Here is a 13,808-nt window from a genome sequence, read left to right as displayed (position 1 = left end):
GAAACAAACTATCTTGTATTCTGCATTTTGTTAGAATAAAATAGTATCATCTTTACACCCCCTCCCCCTAATGTAATCGATTTAAGAAATCTACAAAATTATACACTACAGTATGTGTACAGTGCAATATAAATTGTTTTGGAGTTTACATCCGGATGTTCTGTAGCAAAGACCCCCATGTACAGAGTCCCCAGGGGTATATTTGCTATATAGCAAAACTTCTCTGGTCTTATTTTTAATATAGCAAATCATCATCATACGGAAAAATGCTTCATTGCAAATCCCCCCCCCCCCCATTGAAATGATTGTATATTCTAAAGTTTCTATTCCCCTCTTTAGTCCCCTCCGGCATGTTTGCGATTTAGTAGAACACCCACCCACCTACAAAAAAAATTTCCAGATAATAATTATTTCATTTTTAAATTTCGTTACAAGAATTATTTTTTATAACTTATTTATAAATATTTGTTTACAGTGTTTTAATCAGTTTGTAAACAGAAATAGGCAACACCTCTTGCTTACATAACATCGAATTGTAAGATATTAATTGACATTCAGATTTGACTGTTGGGAATATCAAATATCTAAAAAAAAAAATGAAATAATCAGATGAAATCTTCATTATGTCCCTTTAAATGCACATATAAGATTAGAATCGATGACGTTAATAAAGGTAAGAAGGCCTGCTATGCGGAATCTTAATTGCTTTATAACAGAACTCCACATCAGGTAGAATATGCTATATTCCTTAGGGGATTCTTTGTTATGGGGGAATTTGTGCTCTTTAAAAGACCTCCCGACTTCATTGACACACACTGGACCGTATACACTATATATAGTCTATGGAATTCAAATTAACATAAATATGAAATTAAAATTAATTCAAATAATTGAAAAAAATCTTTCATTATCCGAAACTATCATTAAAACAATTATTGCACACAATAACGTACAATAATGGGATTGTTTAATTAAATATTTGCTCTATTCAATTGAATTATTGCGGAGATCAGCTCAAGGTTCACGGTGGGTGTGACAGGTCGACAGGGCATGCTTACTTCTTCTAGGTATCTGATCCCACATATAATTTTATGCCCTGTTCACAGATTTATATTGTTTGTAGGTTTTTATGAGATCGATCAATATTCGTTATCACTTGATATCATTTGAAGAGCGCAGCAGTTCAATTATTTTGCGCATCAATTTTGCAAATTGATGCTTTCAACAGATGAATTAATGGATTTGACGGAGGAATTCATTATTGAAGATATCCTAGAGAGATCTTTAATTAAGTTGTCGTGGATATCAAATGAATGAAGATATCTTCAAAAATTGCGCTTTTGTTAATTTGGCGCACCATACTTATAATAGACAAGGACGGTTGTATATTTCTTTAGCTATTTTAAAGATTCCCAAAGATGTTCTAAATTTTCTACTCTTAATAAGTAGGGATTCTTGTCTGGTTTCTGACTAGATGAAATATTCAAAGTGTATTTGGTTATATGTCTTATATAAATAAAGATGTAAGGGATTTAAAAGATCATATTTTTTCTCTCCTTATCATAACTGTACATCTTAAGATAGAAATGATAAACTGAGTTTGAAATTAAGCAGGGACTATATTTTTGGCGGAACGGCGGCGTATGAAAATATCTCTTTTTCTGCTTCTCAAATTACTATAGAACAATGAATTTAGTTAAAATTTTTTAAACAATCAAAGACTTAAAGAAATTTTTAAATATAAAGTAAAATTAATAGAAGTTTTAAAATATATCAAATAAATATGATTTTCCAAACAAACTACAATTTTGTTAGCTTTTTAGAGCTTCCAAACTAAGTACAGATTTGACCAAAAAATTCGTAAAAAGTGTTTTTTCTCTTTTAGTAAACGTTCATAACTTTCTGTTTTTGTATCAATTTGTATCTTTATATGACTACTTTACCATATGTGAAAATAAGAAAAATTAAATATACGAAGCATATAAAAATAACTAATATATACTAAAAATTTAAGAAAAATAGAGGAAATTCAGAATGGCCAATATCTATATCAGTTAAATTATTTATGTCAAAGGTAGTATCGTCTGATAGACCCTATATGGTGATATCTTTTTATGCAAAAAGAAAAACATTTAATCTTTTGAAATAGAAGTTGGCATGATTGGCAACAGTAATTTTTATTCTTAATGTCAAGAAAAGGATAATGAACTTCACCTAACCTTGATTCTAAAATAAAACGGTCAAATTTAATCGAATTGATACCATCATTTAGTGATAATGTCTTCTTGAATCTATGAAAATTTTATTGATTTTTAAATACAAGAAATATGAGAAGAGTCCCTCCTTAAACATTGGACCAAATTAGGGACCAGTACTTTGAAATTTGAATCTTTGTATCAAATTTTTAAATTAATTTGATGAATAATTTAATTTAAAAAAATATGAATTAAAAACTGTGGTTCAGAATAAAAATGAATTCTATATTTATGAATGTTTTATACTAAGATTTAATCTTTTAAAGGATAAGAAACAATATGTGTTTGTGAAACACTGATGCCCCCGTATGGCAACTTAAAGCAAAGGTTAAACTTTCTCAAATGCAAACCAAATATGTTGGTACCCAAAGTAAGGTCTTGTCTCGAGGAATATACCTGTGAAATATGAGAGCCCTAGCAGCAACCATTGAATAGATATGGAAAAGTCAAGGTCAAATGGTCAAAATTGGTGCCTAAGGAAAGGCCTTCTCACAAGAAATATACTGGTGAAATATGAAAGCTGAAGCACCAATCGTTCAAAAGTTATGATTTTTCAAAAGTAGGTCAAACTCCAAGGTCCAGGTCAATGGATTACAATTGTTGGTACCCAAAGGAAGGTCTTGTCACAAGGATTACATATATGAATTATGAAAGCCCTAGCACCAACGGTTCAATAGTTATGGCCAAGATTAAAGTTTTTCAAAAGTAGGTCAATCTCTGAGGTCAAGGTCAAAGGGTCAAAGTTGTTTGTCTGCAAAAACTTTAACATTGCCCATAACTTTTGATTGGTTGGAGCTATGGCTTTCATATTTCACATGTGTATTCCTTGTGACAAGACCTTTCTTTGAGTACCTCCATATTTGACATTTTGACCTTGACCTTGGAGTTTGACCTAGTTTTACATAATTTTACCAAACTTTAACCTTGGCCATAACTTTTGAACAGTTGGAGTTAGGGCTTTCATACTTCACATGTGTAATTCTTTTGATAAGACCTTCCTTTGGAAACCAACAACTTTGACCCTTTGACCTTGACCTTGGAGTTTGACCTACCTTTGGAAAACTTTAACCTTGGCCATATCTTTTGAACCGTTGGTGCTAGGGCTTTCATACTTCACATATGTAATCCTTGTGACAAGACCTTCCTTTGAATACCAACAACTGTAATCCATTGACCTTGACCTTGGAGTTTGACGTACTTTTGGAAGACTTAAACCTTGGTAATAACCTTTGAACGATTGGTGCTTCAGCCTTCATATTCATCAGTATATTTCTTGTGAGAAGGCCTTTCCTTAGGCACCATTATTTTTTACCATTTGATCTTGACCTTGATGTTTGACTTACTTTTGAAAAACTTTAACCTTTTCCATATCTTTTCAATGGTTGCTGCTAGGGCTCTCATATTTCACAGGTATATTCCTCGAGACAAGACCTTACTTTGGGTACCAACATATTTGGTTTGCATTTGAGAAAGTTTAGCCTTTGCTATAAGTTGCCATACGGGGGCATCAGTGTTTCACAAACACATCTTGTTTTTTTTTTAAGTTTTAAATGTAAACCCACTTATGGAAGCGTATAGATCTCTACACTTGTTGTGTTATAACTTGTACACTGTCTCATTATTAAGTGTCTTGTCAACATATAAAGTGTTATAACACCTTATTTAAACAAATTTTAAACAAATATTCTGAATAGTAGTAAGGTGTTTTGAAATTATTAAGGCCCCTTCTTTTATTTCATAACTTTTATTGTTTTTTCGACTTTGAAAAATATTGATTTGAAAATATTGAAAAGATTTAATCATAACAACATACTTGTGGCAATGTCAATTTGAAACGATAAAATTTCATATCTCGTTGTCATGAAAAGTACATTCCGTTACAAAATTCTATAGCCATGTATATGTAGATAAAGAACAGTATTTAAGCTCAGAGTCCATTAAAACAATACAAATTGGGAGCAGAGCAAACACTGACCTCCAAAAACATCAGACGCGGGATCAGGTACCATGGAGGAGTGAGCATCCCCTGCCGATCGGTCACACCCGCCGTGTGCTCTTTGTCATGATCGGTAAATATCGGAAAAATACGTCGACAATTCAATGTGTACATAATCGCCTAGTAATTAGTATGAAAAACGTCAGTCAACATACGACTTAATGATAGACTGTATTTGCTGACAAGGTCATCGGATCGACCATAGAACTTACGAAATGATGACTTTAAACGAGACTATTGATATTCTTGTTTCATCAACTTGTTTGTCAATAACTTAACTCGTTTTAAAAATTGTTCATGCGTAGAGCATGCTCTTGCGTACCGAATCAACTGAAAGATAAACACCCCATATGTTTCCTTCATCATTAGGTATGAAGTATAGTGGACGTTTTTTCATGGACATTGGCACGACGTCACTGACTTTGGGCGACTATACTTAGTCTTCTCGTACAGTATTATCTTTCTCCTTCATTCTCTAATCCTTTTAAAATTAAAAAATGGCACATACATGTAATTGGTTAAAAATTGAGAAAAAGTTTTGTAGAAAAAAGCATAGAACTTCTCAAGAAATACATGTACATGTATTTCACTTTTTGTAAAAAGAGGTACATGTGTTGTGATCATTCATTCTGTTTACTTTAGACAAGTAGTTGTAAAGCATGTCATTTCATTCATTTTCGATTGCATTTATCAATATCTTGGATATTTGCCTCAAGCACATGAGATGAACTCACGAAACTTGCCTTAAAGCTTAAATAAAATGAAAATAATGAGCAGAATCCTCCAGGTTTATAACCTCTCATATCTAATAAACTTGGTATAGAACGAAATAATTGGGAGTATTTGCTGGTGATCATCAACGAAATTACAGTATAAAGCATTTATTGAAAAGCTATTGATAAATGACAAAAGAAATGAAGCTGAGGGTATAACTTCGAAAAGTCAATAAGCCGTTGTTCGTTTATACGCCAAGTAGCACAAAAAATAAATATTTCGTGTAAGACAAATATCCCGTCTATAACCAAAACTGAATATTTCAAGAAAAATAGCTATAATTTTATCCCATTGTCTTCTAACATACTATGTACAAGGAAAAGTCTTTTCAAGTGTATTTTTAATGAAATTTTATAACTCCAACGCCATTTTCCATTAAAAGTGGAAACTCTTAGTCGACCTGTAACTTCCCATAGACAGCGATTCAACAAAAATAAAGGATAAAATAATTCACGAAGATAAAATTATATTACAGTTATTCAAACCGATTGAGCAATTATTTCCTTGCAAATTTTAAGAAAATTACTTAAAATTGTATGTTTGCCTCGCAATTTAACACACAATGGTTCATTTGTTTTGATTTGAATATCATTTCAACAATTGCAAGAATGCCTTGACTTGTCAATTACTAATCCGTTTATATTCAAAACAAATTTTACAAAACTGTTTGAACAACCACTTCGAAAAAAAAGGTCATGAGAATATATTTTTTTTAAGAGGTATGAAGGAGAAAAAGACAGACTTGAAAACAAAGAAGGGGACGGGGACATTTTGACTCTTCTCCATTTAATGAATGACATTTTGCACAAAGTTAATGAACTTGAAAAAATAAATCAATCATATACATACATATAAATTAATCGAAACATTCGCCTTTCAAAGGAAGGTCTAGGTGGTATACTACATTTTTTGTTCGGAAAGAATATTTTAATTGTCACTTTTCTTTAAATTTTTCAAAATGATTTTGTAGAATTTAAAAAAAAAATGTGCTGAATTGACGAAAACACCAATGTGTATAATTCCCATTTTTGTCGTCATAATGACATAATTTATTGTTATAAGATTCGGAGCCGGAAGACAACCGGAAGACAAGCCCATGGACTTTTTTTATCATGTTAATGTTCTATGATCCTAGATATCGACCATCTGCAGCTGAAATAAATGCCTCCTGCATGTTCATGTTCTTCCCCTTTCAACTGTCCTACTGGGTGCGTCACTGCTTGTGATGTATCATAGTGAACAATCATTACCTTAAATCACTTATTTTAAAGGGTCAACATTTTAGGGAACCTCGATCGATCTTTCAATTGGAGACAGAATACTGGGTCAAACATGAAGAACTTTACACTTTTTGAAAAAAAAATATAAAAAATTAAAATGGATATATTAATATCAAATTAAGCATCTGAGTACGAAAATTCAGAAGTGGAAAAGGAATAACATAGATTACATGATCGGTATGTACTGGTTTCAGCTGACAAAGCTTCTACATTGTTTGTAATTGAACTTAGATTTTAATTTTACGGTTGGTAATCCACCTTGTATTAACAGTTTTCCTCAAAAGGAAGAGATTCTTCAAAATCACGCGTTAATTTCGAAAAAGTTTAAATTCCAAGCAAGCGAACTGTTACCATACCTATACTGGATCTAGAACTTCCTTAAACTCATTAGAAACAAAGATACATATAGAGATTTAGCAAATTTTCTACCAAGGTTCTTTCTTTACTCCCACGAAAATGAAGGAGAAACCTCAGTAGTACTGTGCAACAACATTTTCAAGAAGAGGTTCAATCAAATTTGGATATTAAAAAGCTAAAAAAAAAACTGTATACACTAGAAAATATGAAATACCCCTTCCCCCAAAAAGTATCAGCTTTTACAACACTTTATGCACCCATTCCTCATGATAAAGACCAGGCTTTACTGCTTCGTCCAAAAAAAAATGAAACTGGGAAATTTTTATATTTTGTCTATCACCTATACACAATTATTTTTGTTAAAAATCCTGTACACAAGGACTATGAAGTTGATAATGATGCTGGCGTCCCTGGTTGACAATATCTATCCATCTTTGGACACCAGGTTTCTAAACAAATTGTTAGAATAACTGTTAGTCTTGATTGTGACCCTTTTATAGCCGACATGTTTATTTGTAATCTTAGGAAGCAGAATTTATTTATAAACTTCCAAATACGAAAAGGGAAAGACTTGCTATGGCCTTCATTTCGACTTTTATTAATTTACAATATTCATTGTTTCGATATCCTATTGTATCCCTCTAAACTCGAAATGAAAGACCACAAGGTCTGTATAAGTTGTAAATTTTTATTTTGTGTCTTATTCTTTTGACTTTGTCAATAAAATATGTTCAATTTAACTTAATCTGTTTCAAATATGGATATTTTACTTGAGATGGACAATGATGACAAACTACAGCGTAACAACCATGTTTTATGATAAACGTGAATACTTCGACTTTTCTATCATCAATTTCCCTTATTAACGATATGCAACATATAATTATCATTGCAGATGGTGTTTTTGTCTCTGATATAATTCGATGAGCATGTTCGATGACCAGTTTCAAAACCTACACAGGCTACTAAAAATAAGTTGAAGTTAAAAAGGAATCAACTCATTTAAATTCAACATTTTTTAAATGCTGCGGTCTATACAGAGACACTGTTTGCAAATACAATTTGTTGCTAGGTCCGATGACCGATTTTTTAAATATGAATTGTGGAGTCATTATTTTCATACTGATTTGTCTGCGGCTTATCTGTTAACCCGATCAAGACAAAGGACTCACACATGGTGTGAATGGGATGCTCACTCCTCCGTTGCACTTGATCCAACCACAGGTATGAAATATGAAGATAACGATCAGTATTCAATCTCGAAAGTCCAATGAAACAATACAAATTTGGAGCAGAGCAATCTAAATTTAGAGGTGGGGTTAGGTGCCATGGAGGAGTGAGCATCCCCTGGCGACCGCTCACAACGTCGTGTGCTCCTTGTCATGATCGAAAAAACCCGTAGACAGTTCAGTGTAAAAATAATGGCCTAACAATTAGTATGAAAAATGTTAATCAGCATTGGACTCAATGATAGAATGTATGTGCTGACAAGGTCATTGTTCGACCATAAAACTTGCGAAATGATGACTTCAAACGAGACTGTCGATATCCTCGTTTCATCAACTTGTTTTGTAAATAGCTTGCCTCGTTTTAGAAATTTTTCATACGTAGAGCATGCTCTTGCGTATCGAATCAACTGAGAGACAGAAACCCCATATGCAGGTGATAAGGGTATATTGCTACATAAGTAAGGGAAGTTGACGATTGAAAAGTTGGAGTCATCAAGTTTATCATAAAGCTTTGTTGTTAGGTTACCATTAACGTATTTTTCTAGTCAAATATCTTAATATGAAACAGATGTGTCAGTCTATGTAGTATCTTTTATTTCAAGCTCACTTGATATATCGAGTCGACATATGAATGGAAGTAAATTTCGACGAAGTATGTCTCTTCAGTGATGCTCATGCCGAAACGTTGGAAATCCGAAATATTTAAATAAAAAAAAACTTTGAAGAGCTGAAAAAGGGGTGCCAAAGGCTGGAGCCTTGTAACATGTAATATTACTTATAGTTCATAATGATTTGATCGGTCACGGTAGCCTACTGGAATGGCGTTCGCTTCGTGTCGGGAGTTCGATTCTCGTTCGCCACGCCGCGTCAAATTTAATAGACCTTACAACGTTTCCTTGTCACGGTAGACATTGGCAAGAAATACAAACCTTACTGAATGTCTAGTATAGGTATAAATTTGAAGCCCGTCGCTGACATACTGTGATATCTCTATATGGGTGAAAAATTCTCGAATGGGATGTTTAACAACATACAATCAATCTATCAATTAACATGATTTGCCTGATCAAGACAAAGGGCTCACAATGGGCGTAACAGGAATACATGAAATGCTTACTCCTCCACGGCACCTGTTCCTATGTCTGATATTTCCAGATTTTCGTGTTTGTCCTGCTCGCAGTTTCTATTATTCAGTTTTTTTTGAGGGACGGTGCTTGATTAACCGTTTGCTATCTTTACTGAATATCAAACAGCTACACGTTTGGCACAGTCATTAATTCACACACTAGCTTTATGTCTCAGACAGTCTTTTCAATATTTCTCCATTGCAAACTTCTTGCCCACATAAAGAACCTTTCCTTCCAGGGCATTACCCACTAACCAATGCGTTTCAAATTAGTATGATAGCCACACATAACATTCAACAGTTATATGTATTTTCCAGATAGGTGTCTGTAGTGTTTGTCTGTTACAAATTTAGACCAAAAGTATAAATTCTTACTGACATAATATATAAGTGCAACTTTTGGATCCCTTCAATATCACGGCCAGGAACACGTTAAGTTCCTAGACAGTACCGTTGTCAGAAACCTTTAAAGTTAAGCACTAAAACTGGTTCGTTGTCATGAACATACAGATGAGGTTATGATAAAATCCGTCCGTTGTCATGACTTGAGAAGACAGGCTGTGAGAAGTTTTTCACTTTTCAAGTTAAATTATCTATAACAATGTCTGAAATTGCAATGGGAAACAGGGCTGACACCCTATTTGGTGCTGTATGAATTTCAGCCGTTAAAAACAAGTAATAAAAGAGGAGTTTGCGTTGGCGATATTAAACCCTGTTGAAAACACATGTGGATTTCATTCATTTTCCTTCCGAGATGTTATATTTTTAAATAGAATATAATATACTCACCAATTGGTGCAGACAGTATCAAGACATGTTGTAAGCCTTTACAGAAAAATTGATAACAAATTAAAACTGAAAATTTTGATTTATTTCAATTTTTGTCCGTTGTCATGACATGATACGAAAATTCAGTCCGTTGTCATCGATCCGCTGTCGCTACTGTATTGTATACACTACGAGGGACAATCTTATGTTGTTTTATACGATGGCCGATAGCGGCCGACAATTTACACTAACGTTATGTGTGTGACATGTACAGCATTTTCACTGAAAACTCACTGACACATTACACCTAAAAGGAAAAGTGTACAAAGTGTACAGTGTCAAACAAATTCCGTGTACACTCTACACCAAAGTTATGTGTGTAAAGTGTCAGAAAAACTTTCAGGGACACTCTACATCTAAAGGTGAATCAAGATTCAAAACGGAACCAGACGTGTTTCTTTGCGTTGCTCCCGCAAGGTGCCTCTTGAAGTTCACATAGATCTGGCCCCAAGACCATAAACTGCGAATAGATTTAAGTCAAAATTTCAAACCAGTATAACTTTTGAAATAATTTTGATATTGAAACCAAATTTTCATCATATATTTCAGTTTAAATGTTATATAAAATTGCAAATTTTTAAGCAACAATATAAAAAAAATTCAAGATGCTAAAAAATCAAAATTTTGACTTAAGTCTATTCTCATTTTATGGTTTTGGGGCCTGAGGAAATGCTGGCAAATTAAGTTCTTTGGTAAATAATCAGTAAAGAGCAAAATTAGTATTTTATGAAAGGTTTAAAAGGGTCATCAATTAAATTACAGGTACTTAATCAGATCATGATAATAACTATCGAAAATGCTATTTAGGACACAGCTTGGAAAACGGATCAGTCTGCCAGTAGGAGAGGTACATCAGCATTCAAATTTTCCAGTCAAAAAATGGAAAGTGATAATTATCACACAATATAAAACAATTCTTGTTTTCATTTCACATTGTGTGAAAATGATTGTAAATATTACTGCTAAGTAAAAGAAAATGATTCACTTTATATATTTTGAAATGTATTATAACCTTTCATCCATATTTACTAGAAACAAGATTTTTCACTTCCAGAACTATATGAACTGTTTGATATCTTCTACTGGACAGACGCATTTATTTAGCCATTTCCTTATAGCGAAAATATAAATAAAAATTACTTCAGGTTTATGTGAACATCAAGAGGCACTTTGAGGGAGCAGCACGATAAAGAAACATTGGATCTGTTTTGAATCTTGATATCACCTTTAGGTGTAGAGTGTACATGAAAGTTTTACTGACATTTTACACATAAAACGTTGGTGTAGAGTGTACATGAAATTTGCTTTGACACTGTACGCTTTGTACACTTTTCCTTTTGGGTGTAATGTGTCAGTGAGTTCTCATTGAAAATGCTGTACATGTTACACACATAACGTTAGTGTAAATTGACGGCCGCTATCGGCCATCGTAGTTTTAGGTATCGTTAAGGATGCCATCAAAAAGAGAGGTGTGACGGTACATATTGTCGTTTTGAACATATTGTCGTCGGCGACAAAATGTACCTACCCTGACTGCACATATCGTCGTCCATCGATACATATTGTCGCCGGCGACAAGTTGTACCGAGACGAACCTTTTTCTTCCTCCTGCGTAATGGAAGACAAAATGTACAGTCAAGTATCGGCACGTTTTGTCGTCGGCGACAATATGTACTGTGACCATTGGCACATTTTATCGCCGATATGGTGTGTTGAATATTTACTAAGGTCGTGATGAGAGAGAGAGAGAGACATACACACACAGAGAGAGAGAGATAGACAGACAAAAGGACAAAGTGTATTGCTGATAAGTAAACAAGTTGTATTTATTTAGCATTACTCGCAATACTGTAGGGAGAAATGGTGTTGCTCAGAAAATTGTGTCCAGCATTGGTTTACATGACTACGATATGTCAAAATACCGTACTTCTTGAAATATCTGAAAAATCAGTTATCAATTATTCTCGTTATATATACATGGATATGAGATTGAAAGTTATTTGTTCAGTAGAATTGTTATCTGGAATTCATCTTTTTGCTTAATTCTCATACAAGTGCCGATATATTGGTGTAGGGGTTGACACATTTTTAGCTCACCTGAGCTGATAGCCCCAGTGAGCTTTTCTGATCACATTTCTTGTGTCGTCCGTCTGTCTGTCTGTAAACTTTTCACATTTTCAGCTTCTTCTTAAGAACTACTGGCCAATTTCATTTTCAACCAAACTTACCAGAAAGCAAACATGGATAAAGGGAGTCAAGTTTGTTCAAATTAATGGTCACGCCCTCTTTCAAGAAAGTACATGTATAGTTAAGAATTAGTGAAAATTTAGTGACATCTTTAAATAATCTTCTCGAGAACCATTGTGTCAGAAAAGTTGAAACTTATGTGAAAGCATTATTATTAAGTGTAGATTCATTTTTATTCAGATCATGTCTGTGAAAGGGTGAGCTACAATAGGTGGGTTTTAAGTTTTAATAGAATATTTAAGAATAATTCTTTCAAAATTTTCTTCTCAAGAACTTCTGGATCAGAAGAGATGATACTTATGTGAAAGTACATACATGAAGTATGCTTTTAATTTTTTATATTCTGGCACGAAAAAGATCTCACACTTTTCAATGGCCCTGAGTTCCGAGAATAGGTGTAAATTTTTGGCCCTCCACTGGCAAGTGGTGATGTCTCCTTATGAGTGAAAAATTCTCTAGAGGGATATTAAAACAACAAACAAACAAACAAAAACAAAATCAATTTTGTTCAAATCATAACCCCCATAGGTAGGGTGGGGCCACAATTTGTGATAAAGGTTTTCCGTTAGAATATACGGTATACTCTTTAAAAATCTTCTCAAGAACAAAAGGCGGATTTAGCACCGGCTCATCCCACCCCCTCCCCAATCCGTATTCCACCCTGCCCCCTCCGTTTGTTTGTTTGTTTGTTTTTCATTTTTCTTTACTTTTGTAAATTCTTTTTTTAACCTGTATATACTCTCAATTTTGTACACAGGTAAAATTTCATGATAAAATAATATATTTAACTTATACAGCAACACTCCTTCACACACAAACGATTTTTTTTTGTTTGTCCAAAAAAAAAAAAAAAAAAAAAAAAAAAAAAAAAAAAATCTGAACCGCACCCTCCTTTCCTCGTTCTGAAATTTTTGGATCAAATATTGAGAACAGCAGTAGGCCCGTGATTAGCGATGTTTATATGGGAGCATCCTCAGGTAGTGTAGATTCAAGTTTCTTTTAATCATGACCTGTGGGCCTAGGTTGGGGCCACAAAGGGCGATCAAAGTTTTACACAGGAATATATAGGAAAATTCTTTAAACTTTTTCTTCTCAACAACAGCAAAGCAATGATTAGTCATATCTATCTGGAAACATTGCCATGCATTGTCATGCGACATGTACTGATGGACGACAATATGCTCAGTGAGTGTTTGTACACATTGTCGCCGGCGACAATATGAACAGGAAGACAAAATGTACCGTCACAATCACGCTGCATGAAATAGCATAGTTCAATGTGATTTACAAACCAATTACATTCACAAATCCACCAAAAACAAGAGGCCTATGGGCCACATCCCTCACCTGAGCACTTTGGTTCGGAAATAGCAGAAATCACTTAGGTATTCAAAAGTTTAAATATTAAAGTGGAGGGGGGTGGAGGGGGTATGATTTGAACAAACTTGAATCTACACCACCTAAAGATGCTTTTGAACTAATATGACTAATAATGGCTTTGTTTTCTAAAGAAGAAATTTTTATTGATATATCCTTTATAATCCTTTGTTTAACTATGATCCCCTGTTTGGCCCCTCTGTTGGGTCATGATTTGAACAAATTTGCATCTACGTTACCTGAGGATGCTTTTATTTTATTATGACCAATCAAGTTTTTGTTGTTCTTGAGAATAAGATTTTTTTAATGATTTCCCCTATGTATTCCTATGTTAAACTT

This window comes from Saccostrea echinata, unplaced genomic scaffold (genome assembly GCF_033153115.1).
Source record: "Saccostrea echinata isolate AGI-Se365-2 ecotype Australia unplaced genomic scaffold, CSIRO_AGI_Sech_v1 ptg000010l, whole genome shotgun sequence".
NCBI classification, from domain to species: Eukaryota; Metazoa; Mollusca; class Bivalvia; order Ostreida; family Ostreidae; genus Saccostrea; species Saccostrea echinata.
The sequence above is the reverse complement of the archived record's forward strand: the minus strand, read 5'-3'. Positions refer to the sequence as shown.